The sequence below is a fragment of the Varroa jacobsoni genome, unplaced genomic scaffold (genome assembly GCF_002532875.2).
Source record: "Varroa jacobsoni isolate VJ856 unplaced genomic scaffold, vjacob_1.0 scaffold_434, whole genome shotgun sequence".
Lineage (NCBI taxonomy): Eukaryota > Metazoa > Arthropoda > Arachnida > Mesostigmata > Varroidae > Varroa > Varroa jacobsoni.
This window is the reverse complement of record NW_019213336.1, coordinates 38,272-63,354: the sequence shown is the minus strand read 5'-3', so window position 1 is coordinate 63,354 and position 25,083 is coordinate 38,272. Positions and strand designations below refer to the sequence as shown.

Below are 25,083 nucleotides of genomic sequence, written 5' to 3'. Positions count from 1 at the left end.
AAACTATGGTAGCGTCACGATGTGACCTACGATTAGAACAAATTTGCTTTCTTTCGTTACTTTAAATCGCCGCTTAGATCACCACCACGTAGCCAAGGGTTCATGCGATAGCAGGACCGCTTACCGTTCATAATTTGCTCGTCTGCGTCTGTTTCCTGAAAGCCAAGATCAAAATTCAAAGCGATTGAATACCCGCCGCCTTCCAACATGAACCAGGTTAAACGTCGCCAAACGAGCATCATCGAGTGTAGCGCACTTGAGCGTCTCTAGATAGACGTATACGTATTTTCGACAGCTTTTTCCGAAGTTATTGCACGCTTGCTTACTTCATCGCACCTGATACGTGTTCACGACGCGCAATTGGCAAAGTTTCTAATAAATCCAGATTAAAAGCAGCCAGAATGCTATTATACGTGATGAATCGCGCCCGAACCGTCGCCGTCGGTTGTGACTCAGGAGAACGATCTACGTCAACCCAAATACGACCAATGGCTAAATAGCCAAGAGGAAGTTGGCAAGCTCGATAGACAAAACAGATAGATAATAGGCCAATTTGAAGCTATACGGAATCGATTGCTTTACCGTTGGCTAGGTAAAGTTGAGTCATCTTGACAACGAGAGCAGATATAGCAGTACAATTAAAATAAGCACATACATACGATCATCAATAGCGACTGTTCTGTTGCTTGTGAAAAGCACAACACTGGCAGAATCACGAGTTCGTTACTTTTGCAAACGCTACAATGAGACGTTTTCTTTGATTTGTAATCACAGTAAAAATCTGAGCAAGGATCAGTAAAATCTGAGTTCGACACTCGTTTAAATAAAATAGAACTTCAAATCAGGACTTTGAGCCAAAAAGGCGTACATCGTTGGATGAAATGAAAGGAGTGTGGATATTTGTTACGTTTTGAATTTTATCATATGGTGATGATGCTGATTATGATACGAGGGCAAGACGATAGCGCAAGATCGTGACGTGACCACATGTAGAGAGAGAGAGAGAGAGAGAGAGAGAGAGAGAGAGAGAGAGAGAGAGAGAGAACCCCAATGTACGAGCCATGCTGCCCATCCGCCAAATGGACGTAAGATACAACGAAGTAGCTGCCAACTATATCCGCTATACCTCTCTAGGTGGATTACTTTCTGTCTAGCTGAATTAGTCTCAGCCATTTTGTGAACTTGCTTGCGTTGATATGGTGGTCTTGCAGGGGGATGAAAGGAGACAGCGACTTTTGCAATTTAATTGTCTTACTTATCTAGTCCAAAGCCACTGCACGAATCGCAAGGTACGTCTCTCTTCATATTAAACTCTCGAAACTATGAAAGAAACAAAAGCTTAGAAGAGCAATAAAGCTTTTCGGTTTCTCCTTGTCGCAGACAGGTTACGGAAATTCGACAACTAAAGGCCCATTTTCATGCTCCTGTGTAATACAGTATGCAACGTTTCTAATACCGGGCAGCGCTTATATGTTCACGACGGTTGAAATACTCGTTAAGCTGGGAGCGTAAAAAATGGCACGTCTCCTTATGAATTAAATAAAAATATGGCGCGAAAGTCATCACAAAAGTGACCCAATGAACTGCTATATGCTTCACATTCTCACTGGTAACCTATACCTGGGGCCTTCGAGAAGAGGATCATATTGTTTCAGTGATCCTTATAGCTCATACAACAGTTTTAATTTTTATAGATTGCATATCAGTGCCATCGTTTTATTTGGTAATATTGTACAAATCGATCTTGCGTTGTCTATAGTGTAGTGATAAATCGCACAATAAACTTTACGTGAATTACAGACGAAAGTCAGCCAGATCTGTGGGGCACTCCTTACATGCGGCATAGATGCTACCAGAAATAGAAATGGTAAGGACATTTCCGCTGCAAGATATCGAGTGAAGGATGGCCGATAGGAGTGTAAGGCCCGAAAATTGTCATATCAGCATGCCACGCTTGGTGACTCGAGACCACAGAGAACGAATAGGCCAGAGTGAGATAGAAGAGACTATTCTGGACTAATACTGCTCACACGGCATTCCCCTCAGGTATTTTCCGCTTTTGCGCCTGCCGGTTGTTTGCATGTTGAGATCTCAAGGAACAAACTGGAGCAGGAAGACTGACGAGGGGTCTGTAAAACCACAGAAAGTGAAACGGAGAGGAAAGGTACGCACAAACCATACGAATACCGGTTGTGATCGGTAAACAGACAAGAGGCCGACAGTGTATCAGTTGAAAAACATAAGCTAGACACGGCGATAGGATTAACACTGGCCGACCAGGCCACAGAGACTGACAGATGGAGCACCGCCATCATACGAAATTGCCGTCACTGAGTTCGCTGCTGCTTCGTCGGTTGTCGCCTGATTTTTATAGGGGCCTGAGCGTAGGTGAATTGATAAGAACAATAAAGTAAATGGTTATTAGTAATTTGATTCGCGACGAGGTGATTCCTGTGTCAGATTGATAAATAAGTAGGTCCACACACTTATAGTAGTATAGGTAGTAATCACACTTCTTTCCTGTGTTTTAACCTGCATTTTAACGTTACGTCTATGTCCTAGTCAATATGCGACCAGAATCTATATATTTATAACGTACAGCTAAATAAGGGAACAAAACAATGTGGGTTGACTAATTTTAGTAATTGTTCGCTCTGTATGTGATGTATGTTATTACAATATATGGTGGTACTAATCTGTTTAACATAGTAAAAAAAGGCCAACGCCTTAGCATCTGTCGATATCATTACCATTATTGACCCCGAAAATTATAAACAAATGTTTGAGGGTTGATCGCTCAAATAAGGACAGATGTTAAAATTACCTCCTGTAAAGCCATAATACAAAAAAAATTAAGTACGAAAAATATTGAATTATTCAAAAAATAGAACTATCTAAAGTTCTCTAAATCGCAAGCGTTGCTTTCAGCGTAACGAGAGATATTAACGCTATGTTGAAATAATATTTATAAAATAAATAACAAATAATGACATTCTTAGCGGACAGTGTCACACCCTCTGTGATGATTTTCATCCGTTAAGGATCTATCGAAATTTTACGTTCACCGGAAAGTTATGGTTTACTTTCACGAAACTGAACAATAGGAGATATCCTTTTTTCTGTGTTAAAAAGGACAACACACATATATAACAATGAGCAACTGAAACTGATTGTATGTCCTTAGCTTAGTTCGAATATGTAGTCCTGACGTAGTAGCAGAAATTATAAACTGAACCATTGGGACATCTGATTAAGTAATTTTTATGTCCCTAGACCACAGTTAACATCAGCGTTAATAATTACTGTTTTTTTGGTCAATTCGAAACGAATTCAGGATCGTCTAAATGCTCGCTCTAAATATGGAAATAAGACAATTAATATCCTGAATTCCTGCTTAACCTGTATATGTAAGACATGTTTCCGCTTCTAAGGCTGAACCAGTCCTAATGTCTTCTTTAAAGGCGTACACTTAGAACAACGATTTTAGGTTTAAGTTAACAAACGCGCGTTTAACTTGCACCAGCCTATAGCATTAGGCAGCTTCATAAAACGTCTATAACTATCGTTCCCTTGCTTGACCAAAAAGGAAGGCCATTGCGACGGAAAAACGGGTTGTTATTAAGAAAATGAGATCAAAAGCTTCTCTACTGCGTGTGTCTCTGGCGGATTTTATTCGTTCGAAGACTAAGGAAGACGAAGCAATTTTAAGTATGTATACCTGAAAGAGTGTCACCCGACGAGTTCATCGTGTCGGACCAATACCAGCTAATCTCGGCCGTCTCAATTCGTGATGTTTTCGTTACAGGTAATAAGCAATATTTATATATATCAACCGATTACTCGGCGCGTATTAGTAGCGTATCTTGTTCTTAGGCAGTGATGTGATTACTAGATAAAAATGATCTATTCAGTTCTCAGTTGCCCCGGTTGCTTGTTGATGCCACCCCCCTCCAGTTTTGCCATCTTGCTTGGTAGGCAATACAAATAGCAAACAATAGATGTATTTTATGTGTGTAACATTTGCCTACGCAGCGTAGACAGAGGTGCGAAGGAGCACAGGCAAATTGTTGGCATTCGATAGAGCATTGGAAAAGCTCGAAGTGTCCGTATGTAGACGTATAAAACCCTCATGAATCTCATTATCGACTTATGCTCTTCTGTTGACAGAAGCGACAATCGTTCAACATTACGCAACTAACAGTTTTTCTAAGTACCGCCCTCAGAGCAACTTCGCGCCACTTTTCGGAACTCTTCGTTTGCAGTAACTAATACTTTCTTACTTACAGCGTCCTTTTTTTACCTGACTTTTACTAACTTTTACCTTTCCCTAACTTCTCGCTACTGTCCCTACTTAGTTTCCTGGCTCACCCTCGGCCCGATACCACCCCCCTCCCCTCCCCGAAATTGTCTCAGCCGGCATTAGATGACTATTTCTAATAATTTCTTTGAATTATTTGAATGTTGCCGGGCAAAATTATTTAGTCTCTAGTGCGCTCTATTAATTTCGAGTGATGGCACTCGAGGGTCACAAGTATTTTTTCTATAAGCATATCCCGTTTTTCGCGATAGCTCAACGAGAGTAATTATGCGTAAAGAAAACTGGCTCTCACACATGGAACAAGACTTGTATGGCAGGAACTGCGGCTGTCACCACTGCTAAAAGGCCCACTTTTTTCCACATCTTCTCGACCACAAGGGGCATTGTGAGTCCATCGCTCGCGGATACAACAGCCCATGGAAAGCAACATGATCTATTGTGGTACCTAACATCGGCGCTCCGCAATGTAAGCCTACTTTTTGGGGGGTTTCGGCGGCAGACTGATGGCTATAGTTGGTCCATGCGTATCTCGTAAATTGCCCTGTAGTAACGCTTCACAATTCACATTCAGAGTAATTCAACATATCACAGGCAGAGAGTTCATCGCAGGTTAAAAACTTTTAGTCAATTCAAGACTGTCTAACTTCTAATGAAATAAGTCTATGCGTTTGCGGGGCCATTTATCAGTCGTATACATGTCGGTACTTCCCAGCGGTGGCTTAATACTGACCTTATTGATTGACCTTATATTAAATTATTCAGTCTGCACAGTGTAGTAATAAGAATATTACATACACTTACATTTGTTTACATTTTTTGACTGAGGTATTTACAAGCTTCCGCCACCCTCTTCTTCCGCTGTTCAGCGGTTATGAAACTTTTATGCTTGAGAGCTCATCGAGGCACCTGACAGCGTCTTATGGCTTACGCGAGCTATCTTCCACAATCGTGAGTGACGGTTCTGCGTTGAGGTTTACATTGAATAAGACAGACATTCGGGACTGAGTGCAAGGGAATATACTGCCTGAAGCATCAAGCTCAGGACCTATAAGTAGTAAGGAGCCTAAGACGATTCATGCTCACAGTAACGTTGGTGCCGTTTCCTCAAGAACAAAAACTTTTCAAACCCGGGCTTCGATGCTGCCACTGACCAGAGGGTGCATTGGATCGATGTTTAAGAAAATAGTTATGTACGTATCGGAGTAGGCTCAACGTTCCGAGCATACGCTAGGTGAAGGAGGCACTACGAAGGGAGAAATGACAAGGTCTTGTATTTCTTGCATAGGTCGGATTTATCTTCAGGCAGCCCTCAGCATTGTATCGAGCCTTAAGAAAACAGGGCCCATGTCAATAATGCCGGAAGCTGGGCTTCATTGTGGCCCAACTTGTGACAATTTGCACAGAGGTTGTCTAAACTGATCGAAAAGACTTTGTGCTATAGCTCGAGATTCGGAAATTGTAAAAATTCCGGTCCAAGCACAAATGAAATTTACCAGCACTGTTTACGCTAGGCTACGAAAATAAATTCTAAAGTTATTTTATTAGAAATTTGTGAGAGACTTGCGGAGGCCAGAGCAATATGCGGCAATTTATACTGTACGACGACTACAATTTTGTTACTTAAAATAACAATTAAAGAAGAACAACCATTTTGACCCAGTCGAATAACGCTCCTTCTCCACAACGCTCGTTGGAGCATAACCGTTTTAAACAATTCCAGGATCCTAACTCCACACGAGACTGTTAAAGCAAACAGGAAACATGGGAAGGTGTTTCTATCCAGCAAAGTTATTTTAGAATAGATGGCAGTACCGTACTACGAATAACAATCGAAAATAATAGAACTCTATAATCACGGAGCCATGCTATAGAAATACATATTTAGTCTCAGTAGCGGAGTGCAAATAACAGATATACATTGTATGTCACTAGCTCAAAAAGCCCATAGAACTTATGTGTTACTGGCGTTGAACGAATGCAGCGATAGGTTGAGGGCTTCCTAGCCAACTTCGAATTAACGCTTATATATATATATATATATATATATATATATATATAGATATCGAGCAGCCCAATTTTATGTTCGCCACCTGTATCGGGCCTAAACTACCGAAAGGATCCTACAAAGGTGAGAACTCGATGCACCTAAATTGAAATTGTAACCTTGATTTTACACCATGTATACGAGAGTAACTTAGGTGTCCACAACCCGAAGTAAAGCTTCAATTATTGCTAACAAAAGAAAACCGACTACGATTCTTCCTGTCCATAAACTACTATTGGGCAGTCTGGTTAAGACAATAACCTTCTCCTGAATTGCAGTTGTCAACAGTTGCGGTTCTTTCGTCTAAAACAGATTCAAAACGCAGTTTCTAGCTAAACGGGTTTGATCCAAACTGGTCTATTTTTCTCCCTATATATAATAATAGCATGAACAATGGCCATATGTATATATGCAATGCGTGTTTCCGCTTTTGGTCATTGGAACGCCTTTTTCCAAAGCATACGCTTCGAATCATATTAGCCAGCCACCCAGCCAGCTGCCCATTCTGTAAAAGCAGCTCATAGCAATCGGCAGTCTCATAAAACGTGACCCGTCTCGTTTTGTTGCTTCTCGGACTTCCTCCGGAAAGGAAAATCGTTCCTGCAAAACGACTTTGAAATAAAAAAAATATTGTTATTAAGAAAGAAATGTAAAAAGCTTTTCTGCTGCGTATGCCCTTCGTTGTAATTGACTGTGGACGGCCATTTTTTTCGATCAGCTACGGCCAAAGCCAGTATTTTCTGAGTTCGAAACTTTACGCTAGACTCTATTTCTTGGATCAAGTATTATCTTAGATAACTAATTGCTAAAATCTGCAAAGTCCATAAAAGTATCTCTCAAGAAGTTTTAGGTGTTGTTGAAGAGGATTGCGAACACCAACAGCTTGTCTCGAATCATCACGTTTAAGGTTTACTTTTGGACTGCCTCTGGTTTCCGTTACTTGTTGCCTGAAAACAAGTTTTTTTGGAGCATTTCAATGCTACCCTGCGATCCGTCGTAGGCGAACAAGGTAATGGACAAACCTGCTAGTTATCTGACAAATATGGGCCGCTTAATTTTCAGACGCGTATGCAATTCTTTCTTTTCATATATATATATTGTTTTTCTTTCATATATTTTCATTCAGTTTCATACGTTCATAACTGCCACAACTCCAGTGTAAACACTTTGAAGCATACTTCTATAAAAAGCAGATTTCTGAAGTCTGCAGCAATGATACGCTAGTACTATTCCACGATACCTTTAGCTTAATAAATACATAGTAAGGATGTTTGTGCTTGTCCACATTTAAATGAGTAAGCTGTGTATCTACCACGAGATAGCGAAACAAATTTATTAAATATTATTTATTTCTTCTTTTCGGCTGGTTACGAAGCAAATTGAAGGTATCAGTAATAAAGCTAGTATTTTCTATGCGCTAAAACGTCAACGTCAAATCCGCTCGGAAGCAAACATGTTACTATTGATGATAACTGCAAATAAGACTGACTGTTCAGCCTCTCGAAGACCCATAGTGCCAACTAGACATCGTTTACGTAAACGTACAAAACCATTGGTACCATTTTCTTAGGTGTCTATAGAGACATAAATACCTTGTCAATACATGATCTTCGTGTTTGCCTTGACACTTCTAGTTCATCGTCACTGGTCGAGCCGTACATAGCGTTTTGTAGCTAACGTCTGTGGACACTTATACGGCAGTGAAAGATGTAAAACGCTCTCCAGTAGGGTCAATATGTACGTATAACGTCAACCAGCGGACCGACGGTTGATACAGTGTCTCACTGCTAAATCACTACGAGACGCGGTGGTCTGTAATCACAGAATTGTTGTAGCAGTCTTTTGGCTGTAATGGCAGGGCAATCTTAATGCAGGTGGCGTTGACAACGCTAGCTCCGTCGTCGTAACATGCCGGCCGCTTTGCCATTGTTCTAATATGTAGTTTGTCGGTCCGTCCGTCCGTCCGTCCGGCCGGCCGTCTGTCTGTCTGTCTGCGTTTATGCGAGCGAACGACGGTAGGCGGCATCGTGGTAGGGCAAAAACTGTCTTAGCTATCTCCGATCGTACAGCCTACAAGGTCAGAGGCGTGTAGCGAGTGAATGAATACGACATATGATTTGATGTTGTTGATAATATAATGTTATTATTGCTACGTTTATCGCTTCTGTTAGAAATCATTGGTTTTCTTGAGTGAGAGAAACAGAGAAAAAAGTTCTGCTTGTTTCTGGAAACGGAAAGATCCGGCTCTAGGAAATTGGCGAGAAATGTTGAAGGTCAAGTGCACTAGACTTTTCTGTTGCAAACAACAACAAGGCTGATTTACTTGGGAACTCATTAAAATGAGTGTTGGCTCGCTTTTAATTAGCCTAGCAGCCAACGGAAAAGCAATGAGAGTTTGTTACAACGAGAAAAATCCCGGTTAACAACGCATTGATATGGGCAAAACTGTTCCTCTATATCGATGTGAAGACTAGTGTGGGACACAGATTAGCAACGACTATAGTGGGCCACTGGTAAATCCTGAATGACAGGGGGTGCTCTCATGTACAACTTGCGAATCCTCTCAAATTATAAACGCAGATATAGAAACGCCTGCTCATTTTCCAAGCTATCCAACCTCAACATAATACACGTGAACGACAACGACGACGACGACAACAACGTGAACGACGGAAAGACAGGTATAGACTTCGCTAGTGGAGAGGATACCTTTCGTTCAAAGCGACTTACACCACTCGTCCATTTAATAACATTTATGTTAGCAGGAGTGTTGCTTTTCTCTCCCATGTTCAACCAGCATAAGATTTTCGTTCTGTGCTGGTCGTCTGCCCTCGGAAAAGTCTCAGCTTTCTACAATAGTTACCCTAGCTGGCTCTACAACGAGTTCTATGGCCTTGAGCCTTATATCACCACCATAGGTCGTCGAGTAACTGCAGTATTTTGCCTCTCCCAGTTGCTTGCTTAAGTCCACTAAAAGCATCAAGTCAAATCAATGTGGTCGTAAGCGTGCAACCAAATAAGAGATTCATTCCATTATCGCTCAATGACGTATAGATCAGGAAGAGCTTACGAACAACGCAGGCAGTCGCGTTAAAAATAAGTTGTTCCACTCAGAGTAATAAAGAGAACACTTGAAGCAGGATGAAAAAAGGCCCTGGCAGAGACAAAAAAGCGGTCCTCGCAAGGATTGTCGCCTGACCCGTACCATTATGGGCAAGTAGGCACGTACATGATAAATTAGATTAAAATTATACGAGGAACGTGAATAATTTGATTTGAAGCACCGGCACAGTTTAAACTGATCAGGCCGATAAGGTAAGCTTAATCAGTTTATTTGCACTTTAAGCTAAATTACTAAATAAGCCTAAGAAATAAAAATTCATATTATACAGTCACCAGCTAAGTGTTGATCATTGTTAATTATGTCAGTACTGTTATGTTTCAGTATTCATTCCCATTTATTATTTACGGTATTTAGAAAAACAAATATGATTTGCATTGCGATAACTAGGCTAAATGTAAGCGCCTCGATAGACCTTCAGTTGTAAGGTTCGGACCTAGTTTGTGTCGACAGGAGAATTTTCTACCACAAAAGGGGAGCGAGATCTACGCGATGTTCGGAACTGCCGGAAGCCGCCTAGACATCTCTAAAGAGAAAGGCAATGCACATGCTTGAAAGATCTTTCGAGGCATATGGAAGCGACGAGCCTCCACTGGTTATTGAACCAATTCACTAGACGAACACGTTTCTGAAGTAAGAAAGCGTAAAACTCGTGGAATTCACCATTCAGCAGAGACTCACTACCGTCCAGTACTCTCGACGATCAAGGATCTTGAGACGGATAAAGACTAGTCGTTTTATTACGAAAAATTTGGGTAGTAAGATAATTCTTCGAGTGTTATGTATCAGACTGTTGTTAAACTGCAATACTTCAGGCGAAAGGGTGACGGTGTTGAATTAAAATGAGATCGGCATAACTAAGAAAAGATTAGGTCCCTGCTAACAAACGGTCTCCGAGCAATGCTTGATATCGCTTAGAAACTGTTAGGTAGTTGTTCAACGAAGTATCCTTTGTGTGGCATATATGTACCATACGACAACAAATTTATTGCCTCTTTTTCTGGAACGTGTGTGAGCAGCTCTCTCAGACATAAACTTGTAAATATCCTTTTTTAATAAGTTTTAGGTTATTATGAATAGAATACGTAAAAACGACCGGTTATTTGTCAAAAGACAGATCCATTCGTCTACCGTTACTAACGGTTTCTGGAGTCGAATCATTCCCTTCGAACTGGGCGTACGACAGATGTTTTCCAAAATTGCTATTCGTACGATATCGGATTCAAAAAGTAGTCTAACAAATAGAAATGTCATATCGTCTTCTACATGTTTACACATTAGAACGCGCCAAAACCGCCTCTGAACTTATCGAAGGTAATTTCCTCGAAAGTGTTTTTTTTTTTTTGCATCTTTAATTAACAGGTCTCCATGAACGATAAACGCAGTTGGCCATTGAATCTTTACAATGAATCTACTTAGAAATTCACAGATCGAAAAGCTCAGATCTACTCATACAGTGAGCTTACACAGGGGGCTTTTGCTCCGATTCATTGGCGTCAGCTAATAGCGTATATAGAGGAAACGCTGAGTAAGAGTTTCCGCACGCACAGGTACAGAATACAGTCAACAATATTTTTCACGTACCCTACGATCGTGTTAGCTTTGATTCTTTCCCGCTGGCAAAAACGAGGCTATATAAGAAAATTTGCGATTTTAGCCAATTCACTATTAAACAGATGCTGAAGTACTCTCTCCAGCATTATTTTTTTAGCCTTTGAATATACCGAACAGTTGCCCACACTATATCGGATGCCTAATGAGCCCCTTTACTAGTCGCGCGAAGTGAACGACCAAATAAGGCGATCTCCGAGGCATGGACGAAAGCGTCAAAAAAAGCGTCATTTCAATCCTCCATTTCGTTTCTGCTATCGAAATCCTGCCACTGAGCCAGCAATGAAGTGTAGAAGATCTCCCTGAGTCCCTATGTTCCGTGTGGCTCTTGAACGCGATGAAAAGCTTCCGCAGATTTACAAGAAGTAGTTTTATGAAAATTTTAATTTTACATACATATATTCAAGCAGATTCGTAAATTGGTCATTAATTACCATGGGGCAGAATAGTACGACGGCATATATATGATCGTAATAATAAGTTATGATTATTAGGATTCATCGAAATTCACTTGTCATGTACTAACGTCGAACTCACAAATTTATCACCAATACCTCCATCAAAGACCTCTGAACAGCTTTAAGTTACTTGACAACTTCCGCTACATGGTACTTTCTTCTAGTTTGTCAAAAGACGTTCTCGTCACCCTATATGAAAACGGCCGAACCAATTGCTTCGAATGCCCTTTTTCAATCTCCTATTGGTTTCAGGATATTCAGGATGCTAATACCTTACCTACAAGGATCAACCACTCTTTTTGTTAATAACTAATAGTTCACCTTTTACGATATGACCTATTCCGCTCAAGTTGACAACTGCCTGAATCATTTATGTCCGGAATAAAGAAATAATAGTAACGATCCTTTCGTCGCCAAATCCGCAGCAAACCTCCAAGCACGCTGTTTCTGCCCCGCCCACCTCCCTTCCAGGTCAGCTCACCAAAGCTTGCGTGCATTGGCCACGTGCAGTATTTCGAAATCTCATGAGTGAATGACCCGAGCCAAGTGTGTGATTTCAAGTAAACAGCATATAATGTTTGCTACGTATACTGACTAATTGTTTTTGCTACTCAATAGAGATCAATTGCTTCGCCATGGCTTCGCTGCTTGTACCGAACACAGACGGGCCAGTCGAGTATTTCATCATCAAAACTTCGCTGGTCTACGAGCGGGGCGCTAATCTACATGTTCTTTTCTTAGATGCATCATGGCAACAGTCCTCAGAAGCTCGGTGAAGATACCGTATTTGTTATTTGTGTTATTCCAGTGAAGCTGGTTTCTCTATGATAGCTGCTTTTCATTACCAGGCGTTGTCGAGCTGTGTAGAGACAGAGCGACACCGAACACCGTTCATTCGGAAACAGAAGGGCACTAGTTAGTTGTCTGGCAATAACACGTTCTCATCGCAAATTTTGTCCAATTTTCTGATATTTAATTATTTTTAATTTTCAGATCTTAAATTTTCAGAAGCTTAAAATACGTTCCAGTCAACGTCGGGACATGCTGACATTTGTTGTTGTTGTTTGCATTTCGAGCAGCCATTTGTAGTACAAATCACGAAGGTTGCTAAAGGTCCTTCGTGTAGCATCATCGTACCGGCCCTGGAAGGACAATATAGTTTACTATAATTTTTTCCAGTTGATAACGAAATGATGCAGATATCGGTCGTCTGACGTCGTTCTGTCATCTACGGCTTTCCAGACGGGCAGCCCTCATCGTATTGTTCGGAAAGAAAGGAGTCGACCACTGGTTCTTTTGTGTAAAGCGTGCTTTACGTGCTATAACGTTCAGTGAAAACGGCGGAGTAAACTGGTCAGATTTTTCAGCTGTCTATGAATATAACTTTGACTCCAATAAATGAAAAGATAAGGATTTTTATAAGTGGGTATAAGTATGAAGCAGAGCGAGTCTTCGATAAATATTAGATTGGCAAAGAGTTCGTTTGAAATGCGCTTTACTTTAAATGGAAACGGAGCTCTTACTCTAGATTTTTTTTTTTTGTTTTTACTTTAGGCTGTAGTTAGACAATTTAATTTTTGCTGATTAGTTCAGTGCACCGTGTAAGTGTAAGAATATGAAATTGCATTTATATAGAGTATAACCCTTTCAGGTATCTTACGGATCGAGTCGCGGAGACAGTGGGATTCGCGCTGGCTGTACCCATTGTGGGCTAATACTACGAATTCGCAAGTAACCCTATCTATCTACGTACCTTATTTTTCCGACCAGTCAAAATAGAGGTTGATTGGGTTAATTTAACGGGACGTTAAGATTCCATTCTGGGAAGAGCTGCGCATAGGATGGAGCAGATTGAATTGCGTTTTCCGGGATAATTTGTTTACTACATCCTTCGGAATGTAGTGTAAATTGTTTCTGTCGTTAATTTTGCCTATTTGAAGCCTGTTTTTTTGCAGAAACCTTTTACGCATGGTAGTGGCCTAGAATTGTGGTGGTTGACGGGGTTTTCGTAAAGAAAAACCGTTTCCTATTGACAAAAAAAAACAGGCGAATGTAGGGCCGGCGGGAGAGGGGATCATAGTTTTCACCAATTCAGCGTTTTTGCTGACCAAAGCCAAGTACTGTATATATCCCTCTAGATAAACTAGATAAAGTTGAAAATGGCTCCCGAAAAGCAAAAACGATGCCTATGCGGGGGGTATTTATATTATGCGAGCTGGTAGACCTCGTAGAGCTGAATCAAAATGCTACACGTGTTTCTATAACTAATATTGATATTTCGGCGGGAAAATAAGTCAGTCTTGCCGGCGTGAAACTAACAGTCTATTTCTTCTGAGTGTTTTTTCGAGCGAATTTCTAATAAATGTTAATTGAAAAGTTATGACGATGAACATTTTTTTCGAAAAATCGCAATTTTCGCAAAAATTTCGCAAGAGAAATGCTAAAATATGAAACAATTTTTTTCCATGAGAAATATCATTTTGTCGACGCAAACTCTCTTACGCCAATCTAGTTGGGTAAAAATGTTTACGGCTGAAATATATATTTACGTAAAATTAATGTAAAATGTTTGGCGTCCGAAAAGCCAAAGACCGAATGCGATAGCTTTCTCGCCCATGTGATACTGGTAGACGATTTTTTTACATGTACTCCTGTGTAGAACAGTATTTCTTGGTACCAATCGAGAGCTCTCGATGAGCTAAATTTAAATGCAACACACACTCTAATCCTAGTAGTTAGATCGGGAATAACGTTTTAACGGTAAGAGCTTGACATGACACTCCGTGTAAGGGGGGCTTTCTTGATGTCATCGTTAAATCTCGACGAGCTGAATCACGATGCAATAATGCACAGACCTACGAGTATTTTCAACTTAACTTAGCGAAAGTTTCTTTGGTTGTAGTGGTCCGCATATGTAACAATGGAGTGAAACACGTCTCTGATATCTAAGTAAATTTCTGACTTAAAACAATATTTTATCATCGCTACTTCATTTTCAGAGAGAAATATAAAAAAATCCTGTACATTGAATCAGTATGTCAAACAAAATCCTAGGATAATCTAAACCAAACGTTTTCGACATTATTTTATTTAGCTTAATATGTACGATAACGAGTTACTTTTAAAAAAGGAACTAAATCAATGTGCGAAACGACGGAAAATACCACTGAGATCATCAATCTAAGTTTAGTGGAAGAAGCCCAGCAACTGTCTTCAGCTGACGTAATATGTCCGAATTACTTTTGTGACAAATAAAAATATATTCAAAGAAAACTTGAAAGGCCTGCATACGTTCCAGGAACAGAATAGATAAGTTAGCCGACTTAACAATTGCAACGTCTATTTGAAATCGGCTGAAAGCGTTTCGACTCACGCGCGTCCGTTAGAGGCTGACTAATGGCCGACCTATTCCTTCGCATCTCGGAAACAGTACTTAGTTAGCCAATAGTTAAAAAAAAAAAAAGCCCTCATCGCACAGGCTAGGTGAGACGGGGCAATTGCAACGTCGATAACCATGAATTTATGTTAGAGCTTTCTAATTATGTAAGTATAATATATAAGTGAGATCAATTAATCAGCAAACTACAATGTTACGAAGTAACTTAGGCGAGCCCCGCAAAAAGCTACTGACCTCAACAAGACTTTCGAACAGTTTCGCTGCCTATCCTGCGTACATTTTATGTATCGACGTGAAAAAGGTCGTGTAAAATGGTTGTCCGTCTTAAAAATTATGACCTCTAACCGTTGTTGCTAAGACGAATCGTTATTTCATGAGACGTTTTTGGATGTTATTGTTTGAATCGATTACCTAGTTTAGGCCAGAAAAAGGTCGCTGTTTGGAACGGTTTTCGTTACCAAAATGACTGGTAGCCAAATCCGTTTTACTGGCGTTTATGGAACCTGAACACCTTACGGCAGTATGCTCATGATCACGCTTCTATTGTAAATATATATAATATCTAGACAAGTAACATCGCTAGACACGGTCCTGTGGCATAGATTGTTTACCCAGATGCTCAGAATGTTAGAAAAAGTTCAACGTCCACATAAAAAGTAGGTTATCACATCTAACATAAGTTCTATGATGTATTTTTTTTTTTCTTTAGATACATATCGTACGTAGCAAATTATTTACTATCGTTTTAGAAATAGAACTATTGATAGCAGTACGAGATTTGCCTAATGGTCAATCAACGGTGAAAAATTCAGTGAAGAACAAGTACTACTTCGATACGTTTGGAGTTCTTCGAATTATTAAACTAAACTATAGTATATATGGAGCGTTTGTCCAACATTGAAACCAAATGGATCGACTAAAAACTGCTGGTTTGCTACCGTGTTCGAATACCGTTACGGTCAGGTGAGCTGATCGTATTATCAGGTGGATAATAGAAAAATATACGATTCAAATCTTCAATGAGTGACACTTGCGCCGTTGAACTTCGCGAGTAAATATGGAAATCTCAGGGTCATTATGTGTTATGACCATTAAGTGAACGGATATTACTGATGTAAATTATCATTTAGGTTGACTTGTGAAGAAAATAACTTATTTTTTCTTCTTGTTTAAATTGAATGGCTAATCTACCTTCTTCTATTTGTGGCTAGAATAAGAGTTGACGTGATAGGCCTTTTGCATTGTCCACATGTTCAACAAGGCATAAGCCGTGTAGTAACACGAGTAATTTGTAGCATTCTCCTACAGAGAGGGTAGCTAGGACGGAAACTTTCAACGCAACACTGCAATATAAAGCCGTAGTTATTGGCTTAAACTGAACATTTATCATAGGGTGTGAGCGTAGAAGATTTGACACTCGAAACTTTCCATTAAATTCTAGATAATAAAAATGTGCTTTCCTATAGATAAAAGGAAGACAGGCGGTCTTCTTTATTTTATTTAGTTTGTGTATTTCATGCTCGTACGTACATATTGAATCTATCCACTAAAGCCATAACTTTTATCAGTAACCGCCATTAGAAAATCCTCAACCAGATTCACATGATGTACTTTGTATCCTATATGCATAATCATCAATGTCATTGCTGTATCCTGGCAGAAGAATCCGCTTCTGAAAAAAAAAAACACTTTTTTGTTTGTTAAATGCTTCTGACTATTTTTGTTTTCTGTTGTCTGCATTCACAGACACTCTAAAGACCTAGACAAAGCCCTCCAGCGTGGCCAGATACACCCATATGACTCCTATACACCGCACTGTGTTAAGGCTCATACAAGGCCTAAGCGTGTGAGTTCGTCGGCGTTATTTGTTTAGATCTATCGTTGCTTACCATTATTTGAATTTACGGTAATTGCCGCCATTACAAAGGAAAGTTGTTAGCGGATCAGCTGTTGCCAACAAATCGATAATAAAAGAAGAATAGACGATAATCATATAGGATTGTGTCGCAGGCGAGAACAACTTTGGCGGTAGGTGGTAGCGCGTTCCATGCCAATTCCATATTCGTTTATGGTTGACGCTGACACGGTTTCATGACACCCATATGTGACAAGTTTTCCACCGTCCATCCATGGAGCTAGCAATGTTATCGTTGCCGTTGTTATTATCGCTGCTAGCAACAGTATACCAATCCGGTTTACTACCAAAGGGCCCGCATCAAACACATAACGTCAACATATATTTTATCTATCGAAGATCCTCCTCTTTGTTGCTGTTATTATTACTATTGTTATTGATTATATTTTGCAGTGCTGGCCATCGTATTGTCGTAATCCACGCTGGAATATCACCTACCGTTGCCCTCTTTACTGTCAGCCTCATATCAAACAGCGGACGTTACTTCTAACTATAGAAGTGCGTAGAAGTTCAGTCGAATATCAGCTGAGCGGTAGGTGCGTCTCCCGCGCCTACGTACCAGTAGCAGCCGCCTTAGAAACGGTTACGAGGGAGGCCAGCAGCGAATCACCGCTTCAACGAACCAGAATTTTCGTGTAGATAGGCATCGCCGCTGTTACGATCGATTCCTTCCGCCATTGTGGCTACAGAGCAAAGTGAGTTAATTCTCTCTTTATATATATGTGTGTGCATATATAGAAACAACATCTGCAACGGAGGAGCCAGTCAGCGTAGTTCGAATCAGTGAAAACAGGCTCAGAGCGTCTTCAGCATCGGGTGAAGAGTGGCGTCCATGTGATGGTCCGTGCTAGAAGTAGAAGATCTTGTTGGTTCATGCGTCCAGGCAAAAAACAATGGTAATAAAAAATTTGTACGCGACGTTGGCGTTCATATGGTGCGTTTGATTATGTTAGTTGGGGCTTGTGTCAGTAGTGATCATGGAAGAGATGGTGATGAATAGTTGCTACGCTCATTATCCAGCCCCAAATTTTTTCGAGCCGAAAGAGATACTGCAAAAATACACGATTGCTTTTTGTTCGAAATACGCTAGTGTTGCTGCGTCATTCAGGCCAAAGTGTTTGTATTAAGTCACTATAGGAATGAGTTAAATACGTATTTTGCTATAGTTTATTACAGTCACTGGTAATAACAGTCCACGTCGTTCGTTTAATAATCACTCGATGTCCGCTAAATTCTAGACGGCTTGAACTACCTGAAACAGTGTAAGATACGATTTGCACACATTGTCTTTATCTCCAGTAGTAAAAACGGTAGTCAACCGTTCGCTGTATCAGGTTGATATGCCTCTGACGAGTGCCTCTTCCACCGGGTAGACAGGTTGCTAGTGGCACAGATGAGTGGAACCTTCGTCAGCGGCGAGAGACAAAACGCAGTGATTTTAATGCTGTGATACAGTGTTGCATTTTTTAGGGGCTATAGGGTTTTTTTTTTGTTATTCAAAATGGTCTTATATTGAGAGTATATCCGTCAATTGTAATCTCAAGAAGTACTAGGGAAACAAATAAACGGCAATAAAAATTTTGTCCGTTTCACCTGAAAATAGTCTTATGCAAGATAAGATCCATCGTCCTAAGGTCCAAAGTAAGGAGCTTGAAGTGGCGATAGGCCTTCCTATAAATTTCAAATAAATAGCTCTAGTAGAGAACTAGCCCTGGTCCTAAACAAGGTACTCGAAAATAGTAAATCTCTCATGATAAACAATAAGCGCAAATAAGACTTTTTTTTCTCTGCACTATATATTTTGAAGGCAGCCTCCGATTGCTAAATCAGCAAGACAGTGTGTTAGTAGAAAGAAAAACATAAAACATATGTATATTATTATAAGCTTTCATTGTATGTATATTATTATTATTATAAGGTTTCGGTATGATAGCTTGAGTACGGTACCTATATTGGTTGACTATTTAATTCTTTAAATATTTCATTTAATATTGAAGAGAGATTGCTGCTTTAATGACAGGATACTTTTGCGTTGTATTTTTGCACTGCGTTCATTTTTTATTTTGAACAGCCGTGAACAGCGTTGAAAATCTGATCTTGTACAGGAAGTCCACAGCTTTAGCTGTTCTCTTTCACACACACCTCGAGCCTGCTATACGTTCGGTTGTCATCTTGCGGAACTTGAGCAATAAAATGAGTCCCGCTTCATTTACTTGAATTATAACGTCTACGTGATCACGCAAACTCGATCGTCTTCGGCAACCACTGAGCACTGGATTTCCTCGATTGAATCGATCCTAAGATACCGTCACCGCACCCTGTCCGTATACCTAGACAAGGTCAGTTTTGAAGATAAAGGGCTATGTGTATATTATATGGGAATTGGCACATGTGAATCTTTTGATATCCGGCCTTTGCGGATTACGAGTCGTCCTTCGAGCGTGCCCTATATGGGCGTCATCCGTTCTAGGCTTTTGAGTTCGATGACATTTACCTTGCATTAATTCTAGCAGCTGTGAACTTCTCGTAGTTACACCGGTCGAATCAAGAAGGTTGATACATTGACGGGACGCCATATGATACGGGAAAGCTGACGAGTTAATACCAACGTATGATGTTGCTATCTCTATTACATGGATCGCGTATCGGTTCGATAGCTAAAAAAAGAACTGGCTAAAAATATCAGTATCACAATGAAAATGCGGAAAACACCCAGTTACCTACTACGTAGTATACTAGAATGATGTAATGTTTATGTTCGTAGTAAAAAAAAAAAAAAAAAAAAACTCTTTCTTTCTCGGAATAGATGAGCCGTTTGCTAATGGATCTATCATTACCTATTAGCCAGAGGCCATTATTACCTAGAAAACGATCGACATTAAATATGTGAGACTTTAATATTGTGCAGGCGTACCTATTTCGAAGGAAGAATTAATAAAATTGTAACGGAAATTGGCGGTTCTGGGTTCGAATAAACACATTATGTTTATGCTGATAGCCAGCAATGCTGAACGGCATTAGAGGTGTGAAAATGCAAACATTTATTAACTTCGAAAATAGTACAGGTTCTCGCTAAGTCCAACAATTTGTAAACAAATATGCAGACGCTTTACTCATTTTAATGAGTGATGTTTAATGAATGATTTTAATAGCTTTGTGTAGTATACATCTGAAGAAGCGGGGAAAGTAAATTAAAATTTACTGAAGATGGTAGACGAATGGGTCGTTACGCTTCGGGTTGATGATCCCCTATATTTGCTAGAGCAGCTAATTGCTCGATATGATCATGTAATGCTCGTTTATTACAAACGAAAACTATTCAAAGTAGCATTCTCGCGTACAGAGAGCAAACTCAGACGTGATCGGCATCAAGTACGTTGCGCCTAGCAAACGTCATCCTTAGCAAAGTCGTGCTCTCTTTGTTTATACGTATACGTGTAACGACTTTATGATAGCGGTGTGTCCAACATGGAATTAACAACTATGATCAAGCGTGTTTTACAAAAGGGCTGTTTCGTCATTGAAACTAAAAATATTAGCGATAAGCGACAATGCCGAATCCGGCGTGCGACTTCATCTTGATTTCTATTACGATCGATAGCTGTTTTCTAAGAAACCACAGCATATGCTCTCCTCTATTTGTAGTCAGATTTTTAAGCCCAACCCACTTCGTTCCACCAGCTCGCCTGCTTCAGTAATGTACGTAATAATTACGTAATAATAAGTAATTATAATTATAAATTACTAATGTACGTATGACTTCGTTGACAGAATTGATGCGGACATATTTTCAAACGTTTTTTTTTAAGCCTTTTCAAACGTTTATTTACTGCATGTTTTACCAGCGGGCGGGGGACATTGGGAAGTAAACATTTTTAAATTAATATTTATGTATTATGTTCGATTGGTCCACGCCTGGTACGTTCGCGTCCCTAAAGCGTTCTATGTATGCACATTGTTTATACGGTATTTTGTTTTTTACAACGTTTAAAATTGTACGTTTAAGTGAAAATTGCTTGGCGTTAAGACAATAAATCAGCTATTTTCTGAGAAATAAAATGTCCTATTTCCTTAACTGGATGCCCATCCACTATGAGCTCTTGTTATGCAGATGTCGATGATGACGTGTCAGGATACCTAATGCCGTACCACACTGTCCTGAGTTTGAGCTACATAAGAAGTTGCTCCACCGAAAGTATCCAAATAGTTCTAGTAAGTTAATTACAGAACTTTACGTGACTGTGAGTAATTCAACTTCAAACATTCGATTTAGTTTAACACCACATCGCCTAAGTCATCGTAATGCCGACTTTTCTATCATCTAGATTTTTCTTCTCAGCTTCTATACTTCTCAACAACTGCTGCACCTAACCTGAATCATTTGTTCTCATTTCTCGTTCAGGATGAATCAGGCGTCATCTGTTGTCTACGGTCTGGCCGCCTATAAACTTTTGCCATCGCAGCAAACAGACATTAAGGTGGCCGCGAATGACGATCGGCAACAACGTCAACAAGAGGAGCTCCAGTCTCCACACCGCTTCGCCAGGTTGTTATATTGGTTCGCTATCTTATGCATAACGGCACTGTTCAGCGGGTCACTCCGTAGAAGTGCTCAAATTCGACTAGTATCGGACAAACAGTCGTTCAGGTTTTGGGTATTTTCTCAACAAACATCGGCCGGTTATTGCGCTGGATATGGCCACTGTATTTCGGAACACATACGACCTTTCTGGACGATACATGGCCTATGGCCGACCAATGCAGAGTCCTGGCCGAAGGTATGCAACAAGACTATCAATTTTAACATTTCAGTTTTTGACGTCATTCGTAACGACTTAGAGATGTACTGGCCTTCGGTACGTAGCATGAACTCAAGCGCATTTTGGCGGCATGAATGGCAGAAACACGGTAGCTGTGGTCTGCAGGTGTTTCATGTTAATGGAATGTTCCGTTACTTCAATGAGACCCTATCTCTGTCACACACTTACAATGTAACAAATTTCCTGATCGACGAAGGCATATTTCCTACAATTAATAGAACCTATACAGTAGCTGAACTATACGAGGCGCTTACCGATAATCTTAGATCGAAGGCAAACATAGTTTGCCGGAAAGTCAACGGTTTTGCCTACCCGGTGCTTACCGAAGTCCGCCTTTGCCTTTCGAAATACGCCCTAGAACTAATCGATTGTCAGATCGACAGCTACGGTTGCGGTAACAGTTCCGTGTACTACCTACCGGTAGGTGAGGGTAACCGTAGCCAGTTAGATGGTTGTCCCAATACATTGTAAGTATCTTTTCGTTTTATGTTAATTACCTCTCACCTGTATAATACTCTCTTAATTGCGTAATACATAAGAAATAACTATTATTGCAGTACAGCATAGATAAATACAGGGAATATCATTAAACAGTGTGCTAAGCAAATAACCCATAAAATTAATCTATTTTCAGCCCACAAATACTATACAAAAAGCGCGTTTAGCATAAAAGCAAAAAAGTTTAATAAATAGTTTATTACTAAGAAAGGGTTCGGTTTATGTAGATAAATCATTTACGACCGAGAGGCTACTTTGTGTGATTTTAGTGCACTGCTCTCATGGATCCCTGATATGTAGATTGGGCAATTAGGATACAGTGACTCTTCTTTTTTGTTTTTTCTAATTTACATGATGCAAGCAAATTTATATGTGGCAAACCTATATAACAGGACATTTGTGTCCGTCATGAAACGTCATCACTCCTATACATAGATATATAAATATGTATGTAGCAAAAATCTCTCAGGCGTTTCAAAAAATCGGTTGGTAACTCGAAGATATAAAAATCTTCGAGTTACCAACCTATTTTTATACGGACAAGTAGAGAAGAACGGCAAAGTATCAAGTAAACAATATCATGCGTAATAAATTTGAAGTTGGTATAATAGTGCTAATAACACGTACCACGTTCCCAACTGGAGCATTCTGTGACCGTTTGTAGCTTCTTGCGGGATCGCATTTGTAGAGATATCGCGATAGCAATGATGTACATACAGGTTCTCAATGTTCAATACTCAATACACTTTGGAGAGAACACTGAAATTAAAATAAAAACACGTCACTATTTTGTATGAAAATGACCGATATCGTCTATTTACAGATGAGAATAAGGTTACCAATCTATTTGTTCATATTGCTGAATACATACGTTGAAATATGACAAATATACACTTCCAAAAGGAATACGTTAGATATGGAGTTTTTATTGAATAAGTTACATCCATAAAATAAGTAATGTTAATTTCCTATTTCGTCTTGTGTATGAAATGACTATACAAAATTACTTTGATCACATGATAATTAACTTGATCATCAGCAAATTGTTCTGTTTTCAATATTTTCTTTACCTTTAATAAAGAAAACACCACAAACGTATCAGCTTTCTGCCTAATTAATTTTTAGTTTCGCACATTTACTAGGTTACTCGCAAAAGGTTCTATGCCCTGACCTACACGGTGAAACAATAGGTACAGAGATCATCCAGCTGACTGTGACGGTTTTAGCTAGGCTTTCTTTTGTAATGCTTCCAAAGCGCTTTTTTTTTTCTTCTTCTTTATTTCACTGGAAAGATCAAACGCATTCAAAAGAAAGGGCCGAACGAGCCGTCAGTGCTGGTGGAGTAAGTGTCGCAGCCCGCTTAAGGTTATCAAAGGAGCATTTTAGATAAAATTTTCCTACTGCTAGCTAATGGAACATCCATGTTGTCAGCTTACAGAAACCGTACTTTTGATGCTTTTGTCATCAGCCACGAATGGTCACAGATAAGTAGTCGGTAAAACTGGTTGTGTAACTATATATTTGTCAGCAATTTTGGTTGCCTCATTGGGAACGATATGACAGAAATCATCTGAGTCGCGTAATTTCGGAATCGAGATGACTCAGATGGAGCACTGGCATCAATGTGATCACGTAAAGATATATAAACGAGTTTTACTTCATCGCGGTCGTCAAGCAAATACGTTAACAAATGACGATTAAAGATAGTAAAATATCATGAGATTCGCGCAGGACGTAACTCCTTCAGATTTAATATTGGGTACGCTGTTCAAGTGTTATGCAGGTAAGAGATACAAAGAGTGAAATTTCGAATTTTCGCGGTCGTTTTTCAACCCACAGGTAACACATGCAGAACTGATGTGAAAAAAATTCAAATAAATCATAACGGGATTGTGGACACACGTTCATTTTTCGTCTACATAATAATTGGGCTTCCTTATAATAATGTTTACATATAATCAAGCTACGCTTAATTTATTCTTGACTATGCAGCTCTAACCTATAGGCGTCAGATAAGTAAGTGGGATAAGGCTGTGTACTATGCTAGTATGATTCAATGTTTTTTCACGATACGCCTATCTATGTATCTAATCGCTGGTAACTCCTCGAACCCTTTAGAGATACGATCAGTGGTAACAGCTTTCTGTTCTTCTAATATCTTACTCATCTATGATGGAGCACAAGTAGCTTGACCTGAATCCATTTCAACACTATTTACTTACGATCTATTAATTTGCTTATATGTACGAGCAAAATCGTGCAAGATATCCTATCATGCATGACTAGGTCATATCAATAGACCATGGGTAGATTTAAAATTGATGATGGTGCTATAAGCTTGAGTCTTGGCATACACTTGGCACGTCTTTAACATGCAGTATTATTCTTGAGTAAGCCGAACATTACAGAGATGTTGTTCTGATTGACCAGCATGCTTGTACAATGGTGTATAATCTAGTAGGAAAAAAAAAACTTTACTTTTTAAAGGAAGTGAACAAGGCGCAGCCTCGTAAACAGTCTTGTTTATACACGATTCCTTAAACAAATTTAGGGCTCCTCTCCGATTCGTCAAATTCAAAACAAATCGCTATTTCAAGTACGGATAATTTCTAAGTGTCTTTTTGTAATAATTTTAGATCCTGAAGGATCAACTATCTAGATATATCTAGAGATAGAGCTACCATCCTCAGTACTATTAATAAAACCATGCAAGTGAGCAAGCTTGTCCATGTATTCAATGGGAAAAGTGAGTTGTTGAAATTGTATGGACGAAAGCCAATTTTATGGGTACATATCTTTTTAAATAATTCTTCTCTTATGGCGAAGCCAGAGACGTACTCCACATTAAGTTTAATGTATTTGAAGTCCCGTTTACGTTACCACCTATCCTATGAGTTGTGC

The 25,083-nt window shown here is 39.6% G+C and overlaps 1 long non-coding RNA gene and 1 other non-coding gene across 11 annotated transcripts; one reads left to right on the top strand and one right to left on the bottom strand.

The window, feature by feature from the left end:
* The first annotated feature begins 12,708 nt into the window (after positions 1–12,708).
* LOC111260396 (uncharacterized) lies at positions 12,709–21,074 on the top strand. 3 transcript variants are annotated; one of them, XR_015311060.1, is made up of 6 exons: positions 12,709–12,905; positions 13,204–13,283; positions 16,696–16,795; positions 17,258–17,760; positions 18,936–19,203; positions 20,976–21,074. It is a non-coding gene; the product is annotated as an uncharacterized LOC111260396 (transcript). The 3 variants fall into 3 exon arrangements; XR_015311059.1 differs by lacking the exons at positions 12,709–12,905; positions 13,204–13,283 and having other exon boundaries at positions 16,628–16,795; XR_015311058.1 differs by lacking the exons at positions 12,709–12,905; positions 13,204–13,283; positions 16,696–16,795 and adding an exon at positions 16,844–16,977.
* Positions 16,413–24,332, bottom strand: LOC111260398 (uncharacterized). Of its 8 annotated transcripts, none has more exons than XR_015311055.1 (6): positions 23,253–24,332; positions 22,810–22,941; positions 18,458–18,535; positions 18,117–18,268; positions 16,839–17,711; positions 16,413–16,621 (listed from the first exon to the last, which is right to left on the bottom strand). It is a non-coding gene; the product is annotated as an uncharacterized LOC111260398 (long non-coding RNA). The 8 variants fall into 8 exon arrangements; XR_015311052.1 differs by lacking the exon at positions 23,253–24,332 and having other exon boundaries at positions 16,839–17,147; positions 17,303–17,711; positions 22,810–23,246; XR_015311051.1 differs by lacking the exon at positions 23,253–24,332 and having other exon boundaries at positions 22,810–23,246.
* Positions 24,333–25,083: the final 751 nt, after the last annotated feature.